This window comes from Desmodus rotundus, chromosome 3 (assembly GCF_022682495.2).
Source record: "Desmodus rotundus isolate HL8 chromosome 3, HLdesRot8A.1, whole genome shotgun sequence".
Taxonomy (NCBI): Eukaryota; Metazoa; Chordata; class Mammalia; order Chiroptera; family Phyllostomidae; genus Desmodus; species Desmodus rotundus.
Window position 1 is genome coordinate 75107090 of NC_071389.1, and position 22086 is coordinate 75129175.

The window sequence follows — 22086 nt, forward strand, 5'->3', positions numbered from 1 at the left end:
GGTGAGAGGCCCCACATAACTGACCCTTAGCAACAGCAGCTGATGCAAGCTGGGTACCCAATACTACCCAGGGAGAAATGGCATACTCTTGCCCTCAGAGCTCAAAAGAGACAGGTTAACAGAACATTTATGCAAGAATTAGTGCCTCCTTGCTCTTTAATTTGCTTTTAATTTGATGTGCTCAAGCTTTTTTTTTTGCCAAATGTCAAACCCATTCTTGTCAACATCCCCTTAGGGTATGTAAGTACAGTTACTTAAGTGTGTTGTGAAATCTCTCAAGTGTGAATGAAAAAAAACTGCACTTACCTCAAAGGTCAAGTATCTAAGAGTATAGCTCTTGCCTTTTGTGAACAGTTGATGAGCTAAGAGGAATCTTATGGGGCTTTTACATGAAAACACAGAGTAATGTAATTATTAGGATTTTCCTAATATACTATCCATTGGACTTGGAGAAATGGCTATGATAACAAATCAAGCAAACAACACTACTTGCTTTTATTTTGTTTCATTTTGTCAAAGACACAACTATATTTAAGCACAAAGACCTAGAAGCAGCCCTGGCTGGGTGGACTCAGTTGTTTGGAGCATCATCTTGTGCACCAAAAGGATGCGTGTTCAATCCCTGGCCAGGACACATACCTGCTTGAGGGTTCGATCCCTGGTTGGGCAGCGTGTGGGAGGTGACCAATTGATGGATCCATATTTCTCTCTTCCTTCCCCTCTCTCTAAAATCAATGGATATATCCTCAGGTGAGGTTTAAAAAAACTCAAAGACCTAGAAGCAGAAACAAGGACAGGAGCAACACACATAATTTAGAAGTCAGGAAATTCTTCACGGCGTGTAGAGGGAAAAGCAGTCTCATGGGTACAGTTTCTCAACCTCTGCTCGCCACAAAAATGAGCCTGGAACTTCCTTACCAAGAGATGAAGAGCCTGCACAGCCGGAGCAGGACTTAACACCTTGTGTGGGAAGATTCTTCCCTGTTTCGTCACTGTTTCAGGCTCCTGTGTACTCCTTTGTTCAGCTGAAGTGTGTCAATAGCCCTCAGGCACACCTCAGATTTCTGCATTTAGGACACCGTGAGGAAGGGATTGGGGTCCTTCTGCTGTGTAACAAGAGGAGTGCATGTAAAGGCCAAATGCATCCACTGGCCATAGGGACAGACATCCACTGTTGGAGCTGAACTTGCTCTGTCTCTTTCCTTTTTTTAAACTTTCTAATTGAATTTATTGGGGCAACATTGGTTAGTAAACTTGTATTAATGGTTAAGAAAGGATATCTAAAATAGAAACTGTTCCACTGAAAGGAATCATGTAAAATGCACATCTCTCTCAAACCATAAAATCTGAACACATTTCAGGACATCCTCTGTGTGACTGCATTCCATTCAGTTCACACTCCTCACCAATTAAGCCACCCAAGTTGTGACATGTGGAATCTGGCTTAGCTCATTTGAGTGCTGTGAGCCTGGTGGCATAGAGGACTCAATAAAATTCCTCATTCTGCATACCTCTCATACCTATCCAGAGACCCCAAGACTGTGGTTCACAAATATACAGAAAGCTTACAGTGCGTTACCTCAGCCGGGGGGGCTTACGCATTCTTCAGAGTTAACTGACATCCGGAGGCACCCTGTCACCTTTTCTAACACTGCACTCCACCATGAGTAGCCTGTTTAAGTTCAGATACGATGACTGGTTGAAGATGACAATATTGCGCTGCTAAGATCACCCTCCTCCAGCTTTTTAAAGCACTGAGTGGTGCTTTTGTACACAGGCCTTGAAGCTCTGAAAAATTCTTGGAACTGAGTAATGTTTGTATTTGTGTTACTTGCATTTCCTTGGGTCAATGCACAAAAATTGTATTTAAATTTAAGATTCAGATGAAAGCAGAAAATAAAAATAATGTTTTAAGAATGCAAAATAAGGAACAGTACTCAAAATGTCACATGTCTGCTTTCTTAAAAATCAAGTTTTATGTAAAAAGCATTTTACTTGCCACTGAATTAACACAAGGTGCTGCCAGCCCCAGTGCCATTAGCTTACATTTTCAGGCAGTTTCTGATTCTTGGATGTAGAGTTTACAACCAACAAGAATGGCAACCATTATGGGCAACATTCTCCATCATTAATATAGTTCTAAGATACAAGAATACATGCTACAATACTAACTATATTAAACTGCAATACAAAAATAGTAAGTGTGAAAGAACAATTCTGAACATTGTCTGCATAAAAGCAAACAGTTGAACTGGCTTTCTTAAATCACTTCCTTTACTGATCCATTAGGATAGCAATGATAGTAATATACCTTCAATGGGCACTTCCCAGGTAGGAACTATGGCTGTGTGGACAGCTTACTTTTGGCTATGAGAAAGCAGAAGTCAAAAGCCAGAGCAAGAAGCCAGTGACACCGCATCCACCATTAAATGGGCACACGGCAATTGATCCTACAGGCTTTGTAACTTGAGCCTCCCATCCCAATTGACTGCAGACAAACCTTTCTGAGGACCTGATAGCTGAAGCTTTAAGTGCAACCACCCTTGCTTGCACTTCCACCAAAGGGAGAGGGCAATGCTGAGCCTGCCAATACTTTCCCAAGGTCTTTTTTTCTTCCTTTTTATTGAATTTATTAGGATGACAATGTTTAACAAAATTATACAGATTTCAGGTGCACAATTCCACAGCCCATCATCAGTAGTACACTGTATTGTGTGCTCGCCACCCCAAGTCAAGTCTCCTTCCATCACTATTTATCCGCCCCACCCCACGCGGTGAGTTTTTTCTCTTTTTTGCTCAATCCCTCCATCCTTAGAACTCAGGAAGAATATGGCAAATGTAGATAAAGCGGATAAATCTCACGAAAAAGTGTTAAAATCATGGCATCCTCATCTCTATAAGAAATTGGAGAGATTAAAAAAGCAAGTTAAATAGAACAACACAGTTGCCCTACACCCTTGGGAAACTTTTTCAGAGTGGCACAGTAAAAAAAAAAAAAAAAAAAAACAACCCTTAAGTACAAGGAAAATACACTTAAATATCAGAAAACCTGGAAAATATTTTTAAATCATGGATAGCACTTACACATGAAATGGCACTCTGAAAATACAATATATCGTGTTTGGGGACAGTTCAAGTTTTAGATGACTTACGCATCATTTATTCCTTGACCTGTTATATCAAGATACACTTCAATCCGGTTCTTATATTTTAAAATTGTGTTTAAGATTCCCAGCCCAAAATAGCTAGCGGCATGTTGCTCTGATTTCCTGGAATTACAGATCGACAGGACTAGAAAGATATTCGAGATGATTTGTTTCAACACCTATTTATAGATGCGTGTCCTGAGACTCAGACAGCACGAAGGTCACGCAGAGGCAACATGCAAACGGCAACCCTGATTCTTTGATTCCCAGTTTAATTTACAGAATCTCGGTTGTGATTTAAAATGAGAATAGTTCCAAAAATATTGAGATTGGTTGCAGCAGTCATTCCATGCATAGTTTGCTACCGTGGGTGGTAAAAAATAACCAAAATAGAGGATCAAGATAATGATACAAAAACATTTCCCCTAAAGATACTCTCAGTCTCTCAATAAGCAAAAAATTTCATATCATTCTTTTTGCCCTAAATTGTCAAATGTGTTACCTAAATTCCTCTTTTGCCTTTAATGCTACAGCCTAAATTAGAAACCTTTTCTTGCTTAGAAGAAAATGCCTTGTTAGTAGGTTCTTAAACTGAGGTTATAGATAAGCCCCAAACCTCAGTGGCTTAAAACAAAAAGGGTTTTCTTTCTCATGCTATGGCTATTCCAGTTCAGCAGGGGGCGCTGCATATCATTATGGTTCAGGGACACAGGCCAATGGAGTGGCCTTCCACAGATCCCCAGAGGGTCTAGGATCATGGATTAAACACTCCCCCTCAGAAATGACACACAATTCTGCTCAAAAAATACTGGTTAAAAATGGTCATGTGGTGCCATCCAACTACATGAGGGTTGGGAAATACAATACAGAAGGCAGAAAGCCAGAAATATATGGAGAACAGCATTACTACTACACACCCTATACTTCTGAACCACGAAAACAAGATATTGACCTTCTTTAATTGAATGTACAAGTTTAACTACTTCATTTTTTATCATAAGCAGTAAAAAGCCAAAAAGAATATCACTAAAAATCAAAAATATTCACCAGTAGCTTTTCTTCAACCCCTAAGTAACCAATGACAAGCCACATCAGATTTCTCACTTGTGGATAACAGGTGAGAAAGGATGACTAGTTCCAAGGTCCCATCTAGCCTTATAAAACCAACAATCCTAACTTACTGAGTTTCTGAGTATGTACAGGAGGTCTTCTCACTGGTTGCATTAGCAATGATAAAATGCGGGCATATTCTCTTGAAAATGCAACATTCAAATATGGAAGTCGTACTCTCAAAAAACATAAAAATGGTGATTACTTGGTTGTTGTTGTTTTTTGTGCTTTTGGTTTGTTTTATTTTTTCCAAATAGTCACAGAAGTAGAAAAACTTATTTTGTTCAAGGAATTAATGGCAGGTAGCATATGGCCTGTTCCAAAGAATCCCAAGCCAATATCTAGTACACAGGTGGCAAACACAAGGCCCAAACGCCAAATCCCACCTTCCACCTTATTTTATCCAACCCAGCACCTTGTTTCCACCCAGCGGCAGTGCCGAGCTCCTTGCCCCTAGTTAAGGAGTAGTTACATTTATACAGTCCTAAAGTTACATTCGGCCCTTTGAAGGCAACCTTGAGGCTGATGTGGCCCCTGATGAAAATGAATTTGACACCCCTGGTATAGTACTTCTTCTAACCAAAGAAAAAGTCTTCTGTTCATTCTGGTCCTGACTATACTTTCCTATGCTTAGATGTACAACCTTTTTGTTTATTTCTCTCTGCTTATATTTGTCCCTTCTCTTATAGGGTTGAGAATTCTACAAGGTAATAATGTAGCATTATACTTTTCCTTAGAGGGATCAGCCCATGACATTTTACCTGAACTAAGGCCATTTGGTTTAACCAGTTGGGGAGATATGGACACTCTTATTTACTCCTGATCATTAAGAGGAATCTTAATTTAAAAATTTTGTTCAACATAATATGGAAAAAGAACAGTATAAGCTTCTCTCCGAGGAAGGAAAATGTGAAACTAAAAATACGACTCCCTTTGAAAAATGAATTGGTTTTTATAGGGAACCCATCTGCCTGGCAATGGCAATGTAGCTCAGCCCCATGGGAAAGCCCATAGGCATGTGGTGGCACGCAGGACGCCAAACCCACGGATTGGTTCACCCAGGGGAAACCGTTAGGCCTGCATTGTACCCAGGCTGCTTTGTGACTTGCTCTTGCTCAAACTCCCTCAACCTGAATTAAGGCAGCAAATGCTTACTGCATATCTTTAAAGTAACTTCCTGCAGTCTGTGCTAATTCTCCCAAGGATTGAAGTGTAACCAGGCCAATACTCTTATCGTTCCCTTGCATTTGCAACATTTTTTCCTTGTTAATCTGTAGGAAGTAATCAGTAATACCCTTTCCTTTGTTATCTGTAAAAAGTAATCACCTAAAGCAAACCTGAGCATAATGAGTGAGAACCTTCTTTGATGTATGCTGTTAGAAAGCCAATAAAAGCCTGTCAAGGCAAGGGTGGGGCGCTCTCCTCTTGAGAGGGTGGACATGCTGTCCCTTTTCCTGCACAGGACTTGGTAGTCCATTTGAATCTGTCTTGTCTCATCCACAACACCGTGGACACTGCAGGCCAGTGTCCACATAAGGTTTTAATAAAAAGTAGAGATCATAAAGCAAGTCAATTGAACAGCAAATACTTTATTTGGATTCTGTGTTATGAAATATCTTGATCTATGCTGTTAGGGAAGATAAATTTGGGGGCAGGGGGCTAATGAATGAAAAGAGAGTCCTGCTTAGCTACTGGTCTACTATGGTGGATGGTCTCAACTAAGGTTAAAATTAAGTGTGCTCTTTTCTCTTCCACAAATGATAGATTCCTTCTTGGGTTTCTTTTCCAATTGTCCAATGTAAGGAAAAGATACTCTTGCTTCCTGTTGTCTCCAGGAGTCTGATTTACCCATCTGAAAAAGTAAGCTTTTACATTTGTATAAACCTCAATTATGAAATCATGTTTCAAAGTTATTAAACATGACCAGAGTGGGAGATAATGCCAAGTTATAAATCACTTCAGAAATATATAAATGTAAAATAAACTTAGTGGGTTTCATTTTTTAATTTTATTTATTTACTTTTAGAGAGAGGGGAAGGAAGGGAGAAAGAGAGGGAGAGAAACATGAATGCACAAGAGACACATGGATCTGCTGCCTCTCGCTCCCACCCAACTGGGAGCCTGGCCCACAACCCAGCATGCGCCCCGACTGGGGCTCAGACCTGCAATCTCTCAGTTTGTAGGCCAGCAATCCAACCTAGAGCTAAGTCTCGGTCCCACAGACTCTGTACAAACTTCAGGATGGCTTCAGCACTGAACCAAGCAGCTCTGTCTGCTCTCCCTGCTGCAGCTGTTTGCAACTAACTTGAATTATTATCATTAAAGAGCTCCTCACAATTTCTGAACCCCAAACACAGTGCAGAGCATTGTTCATTCATCTACATTATATTTAAAAAAAATGGATTTGTATGGAAAATAAAGAGCTATCTAAAGCCCCAAGTCATTAAATCAGAAACTAAACTGCAAGTTGATGGTGGTGAAATATGAGCTCAGAAAGAACTGGAGAAACAGAATCATTAAGGTTTAAATTTTCTAACTACCCAAGTTAACCAAGGCAATCTTAAATTGGAGGCATTTTTCTTCCTTTCAAGAAAACGCTTTCATCTATACAATTTTAAGGAGTTAGGCTAGAGAAATGATCCTTAACCAGAAAACCACACCAGGTCACCTAGGAAACTCTTCCAAACACACATACCCACCCACACCCCGAACCTACTAAATCAGAAGGCATTATGTATATTTTTCAAATGTTCCACAAAAGGATTCTGTTACATACCTTTAATTTGTAAATTCTAATCTCCGAAGGCCCTTCTGGTTCTAAGTGCTACGTTAATAAATGGAGCCAATGAGAAAAGAGTCTACAAGCAATAATGATTTATTGATTACACAGTGGCGTCGTAGTGAAAGAAGAACTGCATGTGGTCTCCATCAGTAGTGCAGCTGTCGAGAGGGCTTTGTATTAGCTTTGCATTTTACAGATAGTCTTGTGCAGAGAAGGGAGATGAATATGCACTGGCTCGAGTTCAAATTCTTGCTTCTTCACTAGTAGCTGGGTAACTAAACCTGCTACTAGTTACTAAACTCCAATCTTTTGAGCCTCCATTCTGTTATGCATAAAATGAGACTAAAAGTCCCTGTGTCACCTGCTCACAGTGCCTTGTGCTAAACTTGACATAAAATAGGTGCTGGGTAAATGTTGCTTTCAACCTTACCCTACTGACCCCTCATTTCTCTAAAGATAAGCCTTTTCCTGTGTTTTAAAAGGCTGTTCTCATTTTAGAACCAATAAAACATTTTGATTTAAAAAGAGAACTGTGAAGTCTTAATTATTCATGCCAATGATGCAAGGGTATGCCACAGACAGATGGAACAGTATACTCAGTAACCAGTTTATTTAGTACTGCTTCCTAAACCTCATACCTCACTTCAGTCATTTCTTGTCTCCAGGATAAATCCCCCACTTTTCTAAATGCAGTAGGTCCTGGCATAACACCATTCAACACTATTTCATTGTAATGTCAATGAATTGCCATAGGAACTTAACTCTTGTTTATACCAATCACCTATGGTAAAATTGGTTTCTTTTTTTTTTTTAATTTTTTAAAAGATTTTATTTTATTTATTTTTAAAGAAAGGAGAAGGGAGAAAGGGAGAGAAACATCAATGTGTGGTTGCTTCTTGCACGCCCCCAAATGGGGACCTGGCCTGCAACCAAGCAGGCATGTACCCTCACTAGGAACCAGTGACCCTTTGGTTCATAGGCTGGCACTCAATCCACTGAGCCACACTAGCCAGGGTGAAATTGGTTTAAGTTGCAGAATTTATGGAGAATGTTAGGTGAGGACTGACCTGTATAAGGCCCTGGGCAAGTCACTGCATCTTGTGAGCCTTCGTTGTGTAAAGTAGGAGGGCTACTATCTTCACCACTTCACCACCTACTTCATGGGTGGTTGTGAGATCCAAATGAGAATGTCTATCAACTTTATCTAATGCATGTTTAATGTTATGCAAATATAAAGTGGGGTGATTATACAGAAACCCTTGGCCTTTCACCAGGCTTCTCGGGTGTGACAAATTTGACTTCCTTGAACTCTCCTTTTCTTTTTTCACTCCCATATTATGAGATGGTAAAAACAAAGGAAACCAACCAAATGTGAAGAACGTATATTTACCTGATGAATAAGTTGATTTGTAACCACAATATCATTTACGAGTCCAGCCTCAATAACAGATATCCCATTTGTCTGTCATCTGTGCATTTCACTTTAGTAAATCATATACTCAGGCTTTTTCCCCACAACCTCCAGTTACAATTAAATATGTGTATTTAGGACTTTATATTTTAAATGTTTTCCAATAATTGGAAAACAAGAAAAATAAATAGCAAAGGTGACATTTTCTAAAATGAGCACATTTTAACATAGGGGGCAAAGCATCCTAGAATAACTACAGATAACAGAGAACACTGTGGCCCCAAAACTCCTACTATATTTTAAGATTTGCCCATTTAGGCTTGTTGGTTTGGGCATACCTCCTTAGATGCTGAATCACCTGACATGTCATGTCATGCATGTATTTTTTAATTAAAAGAAACAATATATTTTCACAATAATCTTGCAAAATCCTTTAAAACTGAAGGTGCATGAAACTACATCAGACAGGTAACACGGGGCCAACAGAGGGGCGGTGCCACAGTCTCCAATGAAGCCTCTACAAAACCTCTTCAGGAACTTATCATTTCTGTTGTATTTGAGTTGACTTTCACCACATGCTAACAGTGAAGGTCATTCAGCTCATTTAATGTTTCTGCCTAAAGCTGAGCTCCCCAGTCTAGCAACAGAGCTAAGGTTCCACAATCCCTTCTTTCAACCAATGATTTTACAGATTCTGGTTCTGGCATGCACAAAGTAATAAAATCACACATTTAATTTAATTTACTGCTGTTAGCAATTTCTATTTTTACTTATGCTTCACAAAGTTTTACTTATGTGCATGTTGAGTAGTTTTGATAAATGCATATTTTATATTTTGGAAGTATAATATATTATGACTAAGCTCATATGAAAATGTTAAAACCTGAATTATGTTTTCCAGTAAGTTTGTCACTTTATAGTCACTAAGTAATTGAGTTAAATAATAGTAATTAAACAGATCAACCAAATTAAAATTATAATGCTTCATTTGCTCATGGTTATTCAACAAGCCAGGAATAATATCTAGGAATAAAGTATAAAACCTAGAACTAAATTTAACAATAAGTACCCAGTACCTATTTTTTCATTGTTCAATTTCAGTAGAACAGTGATTTTCAAGTTTTTCATCTCATGGCACACAAACTAATTACTAAAATTCTGTGGCACACCAAAATATATATATATATTTTTTGCCAATCTGACAAAAAAGTAAGAGTAATTTTGATTCATTCACACCAGACAGCTATTGTTGTGTTGATGACTGTCCCTTTTTTATTTGACAATCTAAGGAAAAAGAGGTCAGAGTCCCTGACTAAACAGTCAGGTGTTGCATGTTTTAAAAATTCTGCAGCACAACAGTTGAAAATCATTGTAGTAGGACAATAAAAAAGATCTCAAATAAATGATGAGTATGATTCATAGAAAGATTCTCTATCATGAGTACATAAATTCTCTCCAAATTAATCTATATATTCACTGTAATTCCAATTTAAAAAATAAAATTTGGGGGTGGAAAAGTTACGAAATGAATTTATGGACTTCTAGTTGGTCAATAAAGATGCTCAGTTGACTTGGGAAGCCCACTCCATTCCCATCCCTTGCTACCCCATCCTATACCCTGCTCTGCTAACAAATAAGCTCTACATAAAATATAAGAAATTATTTTTAAATGCATCTGGGATAAAAGCAAGAAAGGGAAATCTCCCAGAAACACAAAAGAAACTCTAAACCCACAATGGTGATTAGGAATTGAAGACCTACGTAGTAGGAACATAAGAATAGGATATTCACCTTTGAGGGTGGGTGGAGTTTATCTACCATGCGGAGCTGGAAATAAGCACCTTACGTAAAGTCAGGAGAGGGGGTGGACAAGAAAACGCCACCGTCTCAGAAGGGATGTAGCAAAAAAGCATGCCACTGGTTCTGGGCTAGAGATGCAAAAGGAGACACCTGTGAGAAATTAGAGACTTCAGTCTGTTCAAGGCACAGGAAGGAGTTCAAATGTACTCTAACTACACAGGATTGGAAACCAGATCCCAAACTGTGGAAACATGCAGACCTCAACAAATGAAATCGAAAACTGCCTCACAGGAACTCCACCACTGCCTAGGATACATGAAACTCAAATGATAAGGCCCATGAGCAAGCAAATCGCCATGAGAAGGGTGAAATTAGTGAGTAAATCAAAAAGGACAATTTACTCCACCAAGAGCACAGTAAACAGAGCATTCTCAGAATTTTAATGTTTTAAAATATTTGACAAGATAAAAGATGGAATAGAACATATATGTCAAGGCTCAGACATTATAAAAAACAATTTGTTTCCAGAAAGAACCAATTTGCTTCATGATATTGCCTGAGTATAGTGTTAAGCATATGCATAAAATAGCTTTAGATGGGGAATTCCTTTGAGCCAAGTAAAACGAAGGGCAACCATGTTATATGTTAAGGAAAACCTGCACACATATGTACATATGGGTATGTTCATCCCTTTTGTTTTAAATTTGTTTTCTAAACCTTTGCTTATACAACTTGTACATATTTGTATGTAGCAGTGGTGGGAGATGTGTTTATTTTCAATTAGTCTAGTTGCAGGCTCCTCAAAGGTATGTCAAGTTCTCTGTCATAGTAATATTTTTAAGAATAGAATTAAAATATTGTTAATGAAAAAACAGAACAATTTAATATACTGTATTGTTGTTTAAATTTTTTCTTCTCATTTTCCGCTGGCGAAGAGTCTAGTTCACGTGTCACTGGTGTCGGGCTTGGCTGCTGACTGCCAGTTATGAGCAGAGGCTTTAGGAAGCATTCCAAGTCTCAGGCAGGCCTCCTGCATACCACCCAAACCTCAGGTCTCAGACAGGGGCTGCTCTCTTCCTGTTGAATGAACTTGACCCACCGCCTGGAGCAAAGGCACTGCACCCAACCTGCAGCCACTGATGTGCAATGTGAGGAAAAGACACCCAAGCCATTGAGGTTTTAAGTTGTTGGTTACACTGTATTATCAGAGCAAAAGCTGATCAATGAACCAGCTGAAGAAAAAATTAGTGAAACTATGGATAATTCTGAAGGAAGCCCAGGTAATGGAAAATATATGCAGTTAAGAGACGTGAGGATAGAATAAGAATTTCCATCATATGCTTTAATAACTCTGAGAGTACAGAATAGAAAAAATGGGGGATGTATTAGTTTTCTGTAGTCATGAAATAATACAAATTTAGCAGCTCTTTAGGGTCCTAGTCACATGGCTCTCTCACAACATGGCAGCTTGCTTCTTCGATACCTGCAGGTGAATCGCTCTCCAGTCTTATGAAATGTAATGTCATCATGGGAATAACTCCATCATCTTCACAGGCTCTAGCCAACTCAAGGGGAAGGAATTTACAGGGGTGTACACCAGGGGGCAGAATCTTAGGGACATCCTACCATTTAGCCTCCCATAGAGGAAAAGCACAATTAGGAGATATGCCCCAGGTCACACCACTTCTGTCACTCTGGCTCTCCCCGCTACTCTCACGGAAGTCCCCATGGTATTTTTAGCAGGTCACGAGAGGAACACAGCCTGGCCCTCAGCATCCTAAGGGCACAACAGGGTTTCCTCTAGAGCCACGACGACTGACTGGAGACCTCATGCCGGGTCATCACCTTTACTCCTTCTTTCAGGTCAATCTAATATCCTACCTCTGGATCCAAAATTCCACTTCTATGGAATAAACTGCACTTGCTCTCTGTCAATGTACATCCTTTATGGGTGTCTCACATGTATTTTTCAAGTTGTCTTTTCAACTTCCAGGAACACTTTAATAGAGATATTATTTAGATAGTCCCCTTGTCACTACTTTACTATTAAAAGACTTTGATTGAATGAACATTGCAAATTCAGGGAAGATAATATGGAAGCTAATAATTTAAAGCCCTTTTAAAGTTCCCCAAAGCTGAAAAGAGAGATCATTAGCATTCTGTTTATTCTAGAGTTTATGGGCTTAGAGGCATCATCTCTACTGTTTACAGGAACACACATAGTTTTTTTTAATTGATCAATGACAATACAAATGGTGAACAATTAATCTTAACTGTTTTTGCTTCTGTGATTCTCTGGAAACAGAAGGAGGAAAATGTCTTATGTGCTTATTACACAAAGGCAATATCTCAGCTCATTTCCCCAGCTGTGGAACAGATTGCAAACCTTGTTTTAAAATTACCTAATGTATATTTTCATTGATTAAATTCTGCTAGCATCATTTTAAGATAGGAAAATACTTATTATGACATTTCTGTGAATAGAGTAAGTTTAATTCCTGTAACAACCATCTCTGCCCTTCCTTCTGCCCTCTTATCAATTATATGTGAAAACTATATATGTACAATTATATCACTGAAAACTACAGATGGTTTTACACATATGGCCCATATAATGGACAAGCAGGACTTATGGGCTCTAATCAGAAATTTATTTTATATGTTTCCTCCATTGCCTCTTTATGTTTATTGTATGGGGCTGGTCCTTCCCTTATCCTTGGATAAAATTCCGAGCATTTGTCATGACTTTCCCAGTCACTCTTAAATAATAAAAACACTTGCAAGTCGCTCTAAGTCTAAAACTCAATCACGGTTCTGTAATTAATGTGTTCAATCTCATATAGCCCTCAAACTCTTTCAACTTCATGGAAAGTTAAACTTCTCCCCTCCTGCAGCTATGGCCTGCTGAGCACTGGCCACCGGTACTGAGGAGGGAGAACAGGGAAAGCTTCTCTGCAGCCAAACTGCTAATGTAGGTTACCCCACTTTTTGATACAAAAGCGGGGATGAGGTAGGAGGAAGAAAAGGCAGCAGCAATATTCTTGCATGGCTAATACATATATAATGACCTAGTGCTGGTGATCTATGAACTTCATGGGCATTTAAATCTTACTTTTTCTCTTGAGCCAAGGGTGGGGTGGCAATGAGGAGAACAGGGGGTGGAGAGGTGGAGAGCCTCCACTCCACCCCCATCGCTGGGGCTCTTTCTCCTACAGATCCCTTTTCGCAGATGGCTATTTAAGGCTCTTCCCTCAGTTTACCCTGCTGGGGCCCAGGTGGCCCTTCACACATGACTTGAGATGACCTCTGGCTAGCTCACTCTCCAGTGTGGTCTACGTTTGGTCCTTGGGGAACAAACCTGCATTCTGTGCTATCCAATGTGGAACAATATAGCTATATCTTTTTTGATCCACCAGTAGAGGACCTAGTCAGCCAGTCTCTTGTCCTTCAGATTTCTCAAGCATGAATCTCTGATCCACTGTGCCTCGGAATCTGTAGGGCATACACATCAGACACTCCAAATGGTCTGCATGGCACCCCTTCCTCCAGACTTGAGATAAGGGACAAGTACTTCACACCCCTCTCTCACCGTGGCCAGGAGGGGGCACTCAACCCACCACCTACTCTGTCTAAACACTGTCTTCTAATCATTATTTTCTTGGTCTCTGCAGCCTGTTTTATCAGCTGGGGGTGGCAGATGAGCTAACTGCAAACAATGCTAAACTGGTTCTCCTGTACTTCTTTTCCAGTCTGCATTGTGCAATTACACCTGACTTTGGAACGTGGCCTCTATTATCTCCAGGCGCGGCTAAAACTGAAAACTAAGACAGTTCCATTTTAACATCCTGTTACATGTGTGCTCATATTTCATCAATTGGTTAATTTTTATTTTTTCTAGTAGAAAATATACAGATTCGGTTGGTTCACAAACTCCTCCAAGGGTTTGAACTCCCAAGGGTTAAATAACTGCAGAAACTGAGGTTTAAACACCAACCAAGAGGAATGAAATGATAATGGCTCAGGTGGGGAGTTCACGTGCAGTGGGGGCCTAGTTAGAGGCATACGGGAGCAAGGGTCAAAGACAGAGTCCGAGCTCCCAACCCATAACACCTACTGTGCACTGAACAGAGTCCATGAGTGTTTATTCTCCCAGCCCTGCCCCTCCTCTGTGACAGCGCCACTCCATGTAGCAGAGTCACCCTGGGACTTATCTCAGCTTCCTCCCCCTCTCTCACCTGCCAGATCCAATCAGTCACCAAGTCCTGGAACTAATGCTATTTATAAAATGTCCTTCCTCTCTAGCCCCTCCTCCTATTCCCTCTGCCATTGTTTTCACTTAAGTCCTCATTAACTCTCACCTATGTATTTAAGATAGGAGAGGAAAACATACTTACACGCTAAGGGAAAAGAGTCCATAGAGAAGGAGATTGAAAATATTTGAGAGAGAAGACCTCTGGTGAAGCCAGAACCTTAAAGGAGGAGAGATAGAAACTTAAACCCAGGAAGAAAGATAAATCTTGGACAGGAAAACAAAAGCTTCACTATCTGACACTGACTTTCTCATAAAGCTAAATTTATTCAGTTTTTTAATGCTAATACTTTCTTCCTTTTCTGAAACAAGTTAAAATTAGATGGTAATATTTTTATTTTATGTTTTTAGAGATTTTATTTATTTATTTTTAGAGAGGGGAGGGGGAAGGAAAGGGAGAGAAACATCAATGTGTGGTTGCCTCTCACAAGCCCCACACAAGGGACCTGGCCAGCAATCTAGGCATGTGCCCCAACAGGGAATCGAACCTGCAATCCTTTGGTTTGCAGGCCAGTGCTCAACCCACTGAGCCACACTATCTAGGGCAGATAGTAGTATTTTTGATGTCCTTATTTGAAAAAAAATTAAACTTGGCAAATTTTCAGTCCCTAATTTTTTTTTTTTGAAATGTTGCTATTTCTTCAAGTCCAAATCCAATTCTGCAATCTTGAATATCTATCTAGCTACTGACTTATCTCTCTCCTCTCCTATCTTTTCCCTTTTTCCTGAGGGAAGAACTGTTTTATTGGCCATTTACACTTTCCAATCTTCCTTACTCTCATTAATCATTCCACTGCAACCTTCCTTCTAGCTGTATACTTCTTTTGAAACTGCCTGTGGCTGCCGTCACACCAATGCAATTGCCAAACACAGTGATAGTCTTTGTCCTCGTGATGCAAATCAGCATTCCTTTCATCTTAAAGTTCTAAATTCACTTTGATTGCCTATGTCACTCTCTCGTGATCTTTGTCTGCACTCTGGCCACTCCTTCTCAGTCTCCTTTTATGGGCTTTTCCTGTGTCCTCAGGGTTCCATTGTTGAAGGCCTGGCTCCACACTCTCCAGGGGCCATCTCTTCCATACCTTCTACCATCAGTGTTCTGCCAATTACTACATAATTATGTCATGAAATCCATGTCACTCTATGAGGTCAATATTACCTTTTCCAGGTGAAGGAAGGGAGGCTAAGAAAACTAAAGTAATTTTCAAAGTTTCCATTATTGATAGTAAGGAATTCATTTAACCCCCAACTTGCTGAATGAAAGGCCACAGCCCTCTGACTCTAAAGCAAAAGTGTTAGGGACAAAATAAGGTAATGTATAAAAGTATGTGAAAGCTGAGATAAAGGTTTCTATTTTAATTAATTTCTGACATTGCATAATAAAGGACATTTTGTAAAGAGCCAAAGTTCCCTTCTTCAGTACCATCGGCCCCTTGCACTCTTCCTTCTCTCTGAAGTAGTTAAGTAAACCACAGCACATTTCAACTTTCTCTGTCTCCTTTCACTGACCGTGGACTCAGCCAAGGGTCCACACACAGGTACATCCGAACTCCTGGTTTTGTACTAATAGGGATTACTTCTCCAAGGTAGAGCAGACAAACAGAGAACACTGTGTACATGAAGACTGTATTTCAAAAGGAGATGCTTCTAATGAATTACCATAGATGGTAATTATTTCTACTAAAATAAAGTTGCTGCACACTAGCAACTTTTATATATTTTCTATTCAGTGGATTCAACAAAAAGTAAAAGAACTTCATCACTATGAAGATAAAGTAGGTAATCATAAAGCAGGAAGGATCTGAGATTAGGAAAGGCAACCTGGATATTAAAATATACCATTTCCAAATAAAAAGTTGCAGTGGGGGTAGTAACATATTAGAAATGACTAGAAATCTGATCAAAGTAGATGTAAAGCTTGAGAAATTCTGCTAATGTTAAGAGAAAAAGCAAAAAGACTAAATTTATTAAATAAAAGATGGTATGGGAGATGAATACACAAATGTATGCATAATTGCAAAACAAAAATATCAATGAAAAGTAATCAGAAAAAATAATTGAATATTGAGGTACAAAAAGATTTGTCTTCAGATCAAAACTACTCAAAATAGCCAGGAAAAATTAATAAAACAGATTATCACCATGATATAGTCTGGATTAAAAAAAATTAGAGAAAAGAAAACAATGTTTTAAGATTAAAGGTTAGAGAGAGAAAAACAGATTGCCTACAAAACTAACTTCGTTTCTGCAACCCTAATGCTAGAATTCAGTCAAGCATTATCTACACTATTGAGTCAAAGACTGTGACCCACGCATTTTATATAAAGCAAGAAAAGCAGAAAAGCATTCTCATCTCTACTGGCTTCCTGAAAACAATTTCTTAAAAACATTCTGAGAGCTGGCGGCACTCTACTCACTGCCACACGTTCCAGCCCGCAGAGCATCTGCAGCCCTGGGGCCAAGACCTCACCAAAACGCTGTCTCAAACGGAATGCATCATGGAAACAGTGATGTTCACCTTTCACAGATTTGCTGGGGATAAGAGTTACGTAACAAAGGAAGACCTGACAGTACCCATGGAAAAAGAGTTCCCTGGATTATCGGAAAATCAAAAAGACCCTCTGGCCGTACACAAAATAAAGAAGGACCTGGACCAATGTCGAGAGGGCAGAGCGGGCTCCCTGAGCTTCTTTTCGCTCATTGCTGGGCTCACCATCGTGTGCAATGGCTGTTTTGCAGTACACTGAAGCACAGGGAAAGGCGTAGGCTGCTGACCAGCTACTTCCTCCTGGACCAAGAGTTCGTTCTCCCAATGAGTCATTAAGGAATCTCTGCCCCGCAGCCCCGCTCCTGCATAAGAATTTCATGAGCAGATTGGGACCCTTAGAAAATGTACAAATAAAACCCCAAACCCCTTCCAAGAAGAGGAAGAAAAGCCAACTAAAGCCAAAAGAGCTTCTGATTTTTATATTGCTTGCATCCTCCTGCAATCGATAAACAAATTTCTTTAAACAACATTCTCAGCTACACATGACCTCCTAAAAAAATTACTGGAATATATACTTAAAAGTATTGTGATATGAATTTAAGGATAGAGGAACTGTAATATAATATACTGTAATAATATTAAGTTGTTTTGCTGGTATAAACAAAACAACTTAAACAGAGCTAAGTCTAAATAAACTTGATCAAATGGGCATAAACCTTAAACACAATGTCAAAAGTAATTCTTTAAATAGAATGTAAATTATTCCATCATTTATTATTAATAATAAATTCGATTTTAATAATCCTAGATTAAACCAACAAAAAACTAGAAAATGGAGGAGCTAGAGAAAGAGAGCTAGTAAAAGTGTTAAATTTCTCATCTTACAGTAAGAAAGGTAATAAATACCATTTCTTCCTGGCATTCATTAGGGAAATCAAGCACATCTATACAGACACACACACAACCCTTAAGGCAGCAATAGCTGGATTTTTAAGATATAATCCACACCTCTCAATCTATCAGAAGAAACATGAGCAAATAAAATATAGTCCAGATAGCTAAGAAAAATGTTCAATAGCATGGGCAATTCTTATGACATTGTTAAGGGCGTTTTTTGTTTTTGTTTTTGTTTTTTTTTATTTTTACTTATTTATTTTAGAGAGGGGAAAGGAGGGAGAAAGAGAGGGAGAGAAACATCAATGTGTGGTTGCCTCTCATGTGCCCCCTACCAGGAACCTGGCCCGCAACCCAGGCGTGTGCCCTGACTGGGAATGGAACTGGTGACCCTTGGACTCTCAGGCCAGCACTCAATCCACTGAGCCACACCAGCCAGGGCAGTTTTTTGAAAAGATAAAGAATGCATAGAAAAAAGTCTTCATTCTGTAACAACAACATTCATACACGTAAATGCCCACATGCATAGTTAAAAACTGGAAAAGTTATGCTAAAATGTCAGATGTTGTTGGACAGTAATATTAGAGGTGATTCTGATACTTTTCTTTATACGCCTCTGTATTTTCCAAAACCAAAATATAAAATTATTCAGTTGTCACACATGCTCTTTAATCTTTTTCATAGACCTACTTATAAACTTAAATATATTTATATACAAATTTAAGTAAATAGTCTTACCTCTTTCTGCTCACATGGTTCCTCAGAAAACATTTAAATAATGATAAAGTCCTGAAGATTACCAATGGAGAGTATGATTCTTTTAATAATTTTTAAAATGTCTTGTTGATTTTAGAGAGAGGGGAAGGGAAAGAGGGAGGGAGACAGACTGAGAGAGAGAGAGAGAGGAAAACATTGATGTGAGAGAGAAACGTCATATGGTTGCCTCCCATACATGCCCCAGCCAGGGATGGAACCTGCAACCCTGGTGCTATGTGCCTTGACTGTGACTGGAACTCCCAGTGTTCTAACCAACTGAGCCACACCAGCCAGGGCAAATGGAGAATATGATTTTTTTTAAACCTGGACTAATTAAATATTATGGGAAAAATATTATGATCATTGGAAATTTTTTTCTTTTAAAAAAACTTTTTTCAGTAACAGTTTACATTCAATAGTGTTTCCTATTAGTTTCAGGTTTACCGCATGGTGATTAGATAATCACATACTTTACCAAGTATTCCCCCTGATATTTCCAGTACCCAACTGTCATTACAATATTATTGACTGTATTTCCTATGCTACACTTTACATCCCCAAGACTATTTTGTAACTTCTCAATCCCTTCACCTTTTTCACCCAGTCCCCAAACCCTCCCTTCCGCCCTTCCGCCCCCCCGCCCCCCAGCAACCATCAGCCTTTTCTCTGTATCTGTAAGTCTGTTTCTGCTTTGTTCATTTATAAAGCAGAATTTCAAGGGGCACTACTACCCTCTCCAGGAGGGGACAGGTGTGAAGAAGGGTGTGGCAAACACTCTCTGAGTTGCTCACAACAACATTCCCAAACTGCAGACTGGGAAGGTGGACTTTGCCAATGTGTGTGAGGCCAATTGTCCAATTGTTGTACATACTAGACCTTGCAGTGGAGCCTTTCAAAGAGTTTACAAAGATTTTCTATGAATCAACTAGTTCAGAGAATAACCTCTGCCTTTGGGCTAGGGAAGAAAGTGCAACAGAAGAATGGCCGTGAAAAAAGAAGAAAGCCCTCTGCAGGTACAAGGCCTGTCTCTTGGAGTAGAAGCTTCAAGATTAGACTTTAAGGAGACAATTCTTCACTTTTTGATGTAAGGCTCAATGTTAATCCAAAGCCAACAGAAGCTGATTAAAATATATGAATTCATGACTTCCAGCCAAGATGGAGGCGTAGGTAGACACACTGTGCCTCCTCGCACAACCAAAAGGACAACAACAAATTAAAAAAAAAAACACCCAGAACCAACAGAAAATCGAACCGTATGGAAGTCCAACAACCAAGGAGTTAAAGAAAAAACACTCATCCAGACCAGTAGGAGGGGCGGAGATGGACAGTTGGGGCAGAGAGCACTTGCGGCAACACAGATGGCGGGCAAGGCAGTGAGTGGCTAGCGGACCCTGTGAGGTGGCAGATTGTGGACTGGGTGGTCTCACATTCCTGTGCAGATAAACCAGGAGGAACAACCAGGGAGCAAGACAGACCACACAACCCAGGGTTCCAGCAAGGGGAAATAAAGTCTCAAACCTCTGATCAAAAACACCAGCAGGGGTTGAGGCAACAGCGGGAGAAACTCCCAGCCTCACAGGAAAGTTCATTGGAGAGACCCATAGGGTCCTAGAATGTACGCAAACCCACACACCTGGGAATCAGCACCAGAAGGGCCCAATTTGATTGTGGGTAGCGAGGGAAGTGACTGAAAGCTGGCAGAGAGCTGAGCAAGCGCCATTGTTCCCTCTTGGACCCCTTCCCGACATACAGCTCCTCAACGCAGTGAGGGGGGTGGGAGGGGGTTGCCCTGCCCTGGTGAACACCTAAGGCTCCGCCCCTTACTATAGAACAGGTGAATCGGGACAAAAAAAAATGGCCCAAATGAAAGACTAGATCAAAGCTCCAGAAAAAACACAACTAAGCAACGAAGAGATAGCCAACCTATCAGATGCACAGTTCAAAACACTGGTAATCAGGAAGCTCACAGAATTGGTTGAATATGGTCACAAATTAGATGAAAAAAATGAAGACTGTGCTAAGTGAAATAAAGGAAAATGTACAGGGAACCAACAGTGATGCGAAGGAAACCAGGACTCAAATCAATGGTGTGGACCAGAAGGAAGAAAGAAACATCCAACCAGAAAAGAATGAAGAAACAAGAATTCCAAAAAATGAGGAGATGCTTAGGAACCTCCAGGACAGCTTTAAACATTCCAACATCCAAATCATAGGGGTACCAGAAGAAGAAGAGGAAGAACAAAAAATTGAAAACTTATTTGAACAAATAATGAAGGAGAACGTCCCTAATCTGGCAAAGGAAATAGACTTCCAGGAAGTCCAGGAAGCTCAGAGAGTCCCAAAGAAGCTGGACCCAAGGAGGAATACACCAAGGCACATCATAATTACATTACCCAAGATGAAACAGAAGGAGAGAATCTTAGAAGCAGCAAGAGAAATGGACACAGTTACCTACAAAGGAGTTCCCATTAGACTCTCAGTTGATTTCTCAAAAGACACCTTACAGGCAAGAAGGGGCTGGAAAAAAGTATTTGAAGTCATGAAAGGCAAGGACCACATCCAAGATTACTGTATCCAGCAAAGCTATCATTTAGAATGGGAGGGCAGATCAAGTGCTTCTCAGATAAGGTGAAGTGAAAGGAGTTCACCATTACCAAGTCCTTATTATATGAAATGTTAAAAGGGTTTATCTAAGAAAAAGAAGATACAAAATATGAACAGTAAAATGACAACATACTCACAGTTATTAACAACTGAACCTAAAACAAAAACAAAAACAAACTAAGCAAACAACTAGAACAGGAACAGAATCACAGAAATGGAGATCACACGGAGAGTTATCAGCAGGGGAGTGGGAGGCAGAGAAAGGGGGAAAGGGACAGAGAATAAGAAGCATAAATGGTAGGTAGAAAATAGACAGGGGGAGGGTAAGAATAGTGTAGGAAATGTAGAAGCCAAAGAACTTATAAATATGACCCATGGACATGAACTAAAGGGGGGGATACTGGTGAGAGGGGGGTGCAGGGTGGAGGGGGATAAAGGGGAGAAAAAAATGGGACAACTGTAATAGCATAATCGATAAAATGTATTTTTAATGTATAAATTCATGACACTAAACATAAAACTTTTACTGCCACATAGTTATATTTGTGACAGATTCAGTAATATTCTTTATAGGGCAATGACTCTCTACCCTATCAGAATAATACCCATTTTTAATGAATATTTTAATAAATATATGAATAATGAGTATATTCATATTTAATGAATATACTCATTATATTCAAAATACAATGAATATCTTGAATACCCTTTACTATCTTGAAATGAAATTAATAGAAAATATAGTCTAATTACATACATACTTTCTAAACCAAACAAATATAACAT

At 39.5% G+C, this 22086-nt stretch overlaps 1 protein-coding gene across 6 annotated transcripts in view; it reads right to left on the reverse strand.

Annotated features, from left to right (window-relative positions):
- Positions 1-22086, reverse strand: part of RNF144B (ring finger protein 144B) — a 164385-nt gene that overhangs the window by 137857 nt on the left and 4442 nt on the right. The window contains exon 1 of one of the 6 annotated variants that reach the window (XM_045199480.3): positions 640-656. The exons of the other annotated variants lie outside the window; for them this stretch is intronic. The gene's annotated coding sequence lies outside the window, so the exon portion shown is untranslated. Of the gene's footprint in view, positions 1-639; positions 657-22086 lie in introns of those variants that run through there. 6 annotated transcript variants of the gene reach the window in all.